This window comes from Vulpes vulpes, chromosome 2 (assembly GCF_048418805.1).
Source record: "Vulpes vulpes isolate BD-2025 chromosome 2, VulVul3, whole genome shotgun sequence".
Classification (NCBI taxonomy): domain Eukaryota; kingdom Metazoa; phylum Chordata; class Mammalia; order Carnivora; family Canidae; genus Vulpes; species Vulpes vulpes.
The window spans coordinates 19,659,604-19,665,005 of record NC_132781.1 but is presented as its reverse complement, the minus strand read 5'-3'; positions in this window follow the sequence as shown (position 1 = coordinate 19,665,005).

Here is a 5,402-nt window from a genome sequence, read left to right as displayed (position 1 = left end):
GTATTTTAATTAGCTCTCTAGGTAATTCTGATTGTCTCTAAGTTTAAGAAACACTGATCTAGGGGTGCCTGGCTGATTCAGTTGGTAGAGCATGTGACTCTAGATCTTGGGGTTGTGAGTTTGAGCCTCATGTTGGGTGTAGAGATTACTCAAAAATAACATCTTAAAAAAAAAAAAAAGCACTGGGGCGGCCAGGATGGTTTAGTGCTTTAGTGCCGCCTTCCACCCAGGGTGTCATACTGGAGGCCCGGGATCGAGTCCCACCTCAGGCTCCCTGCATGGAGTCTGCTTCTCCCTCTGCCTGTGTCTCTGCCTCTCTCTCTCTCTGTTTCTAATAAATAAATAAAATCTTAAAAAAAAAAAAAAAGCACTGACCTAGCTAATACACTGTCCTTATATTTACATAGTTGTCTATTTCTTTAGACCACCATTTTGAAGTTCTACAGTTTTTGTATATAAAACTGCCAGTTTTCATGTTGTTAAAGAATTGTTAAAGTATTTTTACCTTGAGACAGTAATTTCAACACATAGGGGTACCTGGCTGGCTCCGTTGGAAGAGTGTGCAACTCTTGATCTTAGGGTCTTGAGTTTGAGCTCCAACTGGGGTAGAAATTACTTAAAATCTGGGGGTGGTGGTGCTTGGGTGGCTCAGTTGGTTAAGCCTCTGACTTTGGCTTGGGTCGCGGTTGGGGTTCCTGGGATTGAGGCCCCCCCTACTCAGCAGGGATCGAGTCCCACCTCAGGCTCCCTGCATGGAGCCTGCTTCTCCCTCTGCCTGTGTCTCTGCCTCTTTCTCTCTGTGTCTCTCATGAATAAATAAATAAAATCTTAAAAAAAATCTTTGGGGGAACCTAGGTGGTTTAGTCAAGTGACCGACTCTTTTTTTTTTAATGTTATATTTATTTATTTATTCATAAGAGACACACAGAGAGAGGCAGAGACACAGGCAGAGGGAGAAGCAGGCTCCCTGTGGGGAACCCGACGCGGGACTTGATCCCAGGACCCCAGGATCACAATCTGAGCCAAAGGCAGACGCTCAACCATTGAGCCACTCAGGCGTCCCAAGTGACCGACTCTTGATCTCAGCTCAGGTCTTGATCTCAGGATTGTGAGTTCAACTCCTGTATTGGACTCCACATTGGGTGTGGAGCCTACTGTAAAACAAAACAAAACTTAAAAAAAATAATTCCAATACATAGAACACAGAAAGAGATTTTCACTCCCAGTTACACTGGGAATACTTGACTGCATAGAAATGGAATTTTCACACGTATCAATAAATTGGAATGACATGCCCTGCTTGTACTACTGATGGTGTTGTACTGGGAAGATATGATGGCAAAATATGTGGCCACATGATGTCCAATCACATACAAGTTCAAAAATGCCATTGACGGAGACATTTCACAGTTCAGTCTTCCAAAGGCCAAGAATGTAGCTGAAGCAGAATAGCAATTTTGGTCCTATATTGATATCAAAGCAGAACTTTGAGGCATCCTAGTAGCTATTATTAACTAACAAGGTGACATCATGCTATTCAGGGGACTGGAGGGGGTTCAGTATTTTCAGCACACCCACCCCTGCCCCGCCAACTCCAGCTTCCAGGGAAGTTGGAGCTCTTCATCTCTAAGTGGCACTTCCATCTATTTAGGTGCCCGAGCCAGAAACTTCTAATTTGACACTGAATTCTGTGAACTTCATGTCTTAACTTTCTTTTTGCTGCATCCATTTCTCTCCCTGAGCCCAACCCCGGTTATTTCTTACAGCTTTCACTCTTCCCATCCTATAATCTACTTTTCACACAGCAGCCAAAGCCAAAGTCTATATATAAACCAGATCCTGTTATTGCCCTGCTTAAAACTCTCCATTGGCTTCCCATACTTTGAATATGAACTTCAATCTATGTACTCTAGCTTATCAGGCTCTCCTAGCTCCTGCCTACCTTGTCCATCTCCCTTGGGACCACTCTCCCTCTGAATCAGAGGCTGAACAGGACTCTTTTGTTCTATGAACACTTCCGAGTGCTCTCCTGCTCTGATACTGTGCTCCCCTCTACTTGAAGGCTCCTCTCTGCTACTCTTCTCTTTGCTGAGTCTTCTTGCTGACTCCTTGCTGACAGGATGGGCCAACATAACATCCTTTTCATCCTTCAACTCTTTGTTAAATGTCACTCCCAGGGTGCCTGGGTGGCTCAGTCGGTTAAGGGTCTGCCTTCATCTCAGGCCATCATCCTGAAGTCCCAGGATCGAGGCCCATGTCCTGCTCTATGCTCAGCGGGGAGACTGCTTCTCCCTCTCCCTAGGCCCCTCCCCACTCATGCCCTGTCTCAGATAAATAAATAAAATCTTAAAAAACAGTCATTCCCTTCGGGAGGTCTTTTCCTCTTCTGATAATCCACTGTCTCCCCACTTAGTCAATAAGTGCCACGAGGAAAGAAACCACTTCTCTTTCGAGCTTTACTGTGCCTCCAGTACCCAGCCCATAGCAGATGTTCAATAGATACTTGCTGAATGTTGGAGGAGCCCCTGTCTCCAGCCTGGAGCATTGTGGGTGGTATCAGGCTCTCTGTGGAGACAGTGCCTCCGCCTCTGAGCAGGTCTTCTTTGGGTCTTGGAGCAACATCCCACACTGTTTCAGGTCAAATGCCCTTCCTCTGAGAGGCCTTCTTCATTATTCTCTGTGATAGTACCTGTTTTTTTGAAATCCTTTACCATAATCTGAAATGATCTTGTTCATTGATTTGTTTATCTACTTGCTGTCTTTCTTCCCTGACTGGAAGGAAAAGTTTGGCTCAACTTTGTACGCTAAGCATCTAAAATGTAGTACGTGCACATAGTATCTGATTGTTTCTACATCATCTGACCTTCCTAGATTTTTCTAGGTATATGTAGGTTTAGGGAGAACTACTTTTATTATACTAAAAGTCAACAAAGCCATTCCACTCAGCAAAAGAGGAAGGATACAAAATTGTACATGATAACATACTGTTAACCATGTAACAAACACATAAAAAAAGACTGGAAGGAAATATGCTAAAATGTTAATAGGGATTTTCTCTGGGAGGTAGGTTATGGGTGATTGCTGCCTTTTATTGTTGTTAATTATTTTCTCTGCTTATTCAAATGGTTGAGGTTTATAAGAAAAAAAATCTGAAAAAAATTGAAGTGGATAAATAAAATTAAAAAGAAAGTGGACCCAGCAACAAGTGCGGAGACCTACAGCTATTTCTGCCCTGAGAGGCTTGGGTCTTAAGAATCTATTGCTCCACCATCTCAGTGGTGCTTAGGTTGACTCCACTGCCGCAAGCGGGAGTGTCTCCAGGGAGGATGTGCCAACATGACATCAGGAATCTTGAGGCCAGATATAGGCTCTATTCTGAATGTCTGGTCAATTGGGGCTGGGAATAAAGAAACCTAGGCAAAGCATTTAGTTGGCCCGAGGATAGGTTCAAACTCTATACCCAGCAGCTTTGCTTCTCCTTGGGATGTGTAGTGTTTTTAGAGGTGAAGATGGCTTTGCTAAATGGAAGTAGTGTGTTAAGGGAAGCAGAGGATATTCAGAGAGGCAAGGGAGTAAAGTAGAGGGAGGATTGGGCTTGACTCAGGGTCCAGTCATGGATTTTTATTTACTTGTTGTGCAAACATAAGTAGGCATTTTGTTCCTTTGAGCTAGTTTGTTTGAGTTTTTGTTTTTTAAATCTGTGAAATGGGAAATGCAATCCCTGTTGCAGGATTAATTCATCACAAATGGGAAGGGGATTCTCTGTCTTGATTACATCCCTGACAAAGGGAGGAAGTTCCTTACTGAATCTGTTTAGGATTTCATTTGGTTTATTTCCTCTTGTTTCCTGACCTATCAAGGTGATTCGGAATATTGCATGTGATACCAGGTGTGAAGCGACTTTGTAATCCAAAGGGGATCGGGAGGGGGGCCCAACCAGTTACCTTTCTATCAGAAGGCATGATCCCAGTGGCACACCATCCACACCTCCCCTTGACCCAAGGACACATGGTGGTTCCTGAAGAAATGCCCTTGGTGGAGTGTTTTGTGGTCAGAATATATTCTCTACACCTTCTCATTCTTTTTTTTTTTTTTTTTTTTTTTACACCTTCTCATTCTTTCATTCATTTGTTTGTTTGTTCACATGGCCAACACACCTTGAGTATAACTCTATGTTAGTCCCTATCCTGCGCACTGGGCAGAGTAGTGTGAAAAAAGGCAAATGTGCTCCTTACCCTCAGGCAGCAAACAGTCTATGAGACAGAGAATCTCAGAGGATTCCAATGCTGTGTGATTGGTGCCAGGGTAGAAGGACACATTGGGGCTCTAAGATCACAGAATCTTCATATCAGTCCTTCTCAAATTACGGGTGGGGGTCTGGTCAGCACCGCCTGCCCTAGACAACCCAAGATATCCTTTTGCTCTAGATCATGGGTCCAGAGTGAACAGCAGATGAGGAAGCTCTAGGAAGGCCCCACAGTAGGAACCCAAGCTGGGCACATTCCTGCTATAACCCTCCTGCTCAAGACACCTGTATTTCCCCCAAGATGTCAGAGAGCAGAGCCAGTCACACCTTTGCCTTCTGCAATTAAGCATTGCGGAGGCAGGGAGATTTGGAGTGCAGCCTGGCCAGTGGATTATTTATTCCATCACTTGAATCACAATACATCTCCAAATTTCCCTTGATTTGGCTAATTCAAGAGATTAAGGCCCAGATGTGATGGGGGCAGGGTTGCCACTAAGTGTCACAAACCCTTCATTTTGTACCAGCTGATGGGAGACCATAATTGCCCAGATGGTAGGAGAGCATGATTTAGTCTTTCTTTTATGCCAAGTCCCAAGGGAAATGGAAATTAATCATGGAGCCAGGGTGGAAGGAGCTCTACTATCTCACTCTCTCTCTCAAGCTGGCAAGAAGGTCCCTAATGAATATGCAGGAGAGGAAGCTGGTCAAGTCTTCCTGCTTAGCTCCAGTCAGGTCTGGCTATATCGCTCAGGATTTTAGCGACTCTGTGCTCAATATAGCTTTTCCCTCCAAGGTTTTTCCCTCTGGCTGCATATTCTGTTTCTTCCATTTGCTTGCACACTTCACTTCTTTACCTCCCACTCACCCCTTTCAATATGTTTTTATGTTCTTGGCAACACTCTTACCAAGGTCAAGAGTGACCTCCTACTCACCAAGACTAATGGCCTCCAGGATTGTCCTCAACTATTTGACCTCTCTATAATGTTTGAAGCTGTTGGCCACTTCCTCCTGGGAACTCTCTTTTCTTGGCCCCTGGAACTCCTGCCTCCTGCTTCTCTGATCTTTTCTCTTCCATCTCTACCTTTCCACCCCCATCCTGAAAATGTTGACAAGTTCCCAGTTCTCTGTCTTTGGCCTTTGTCTATTCTCTTGGCTC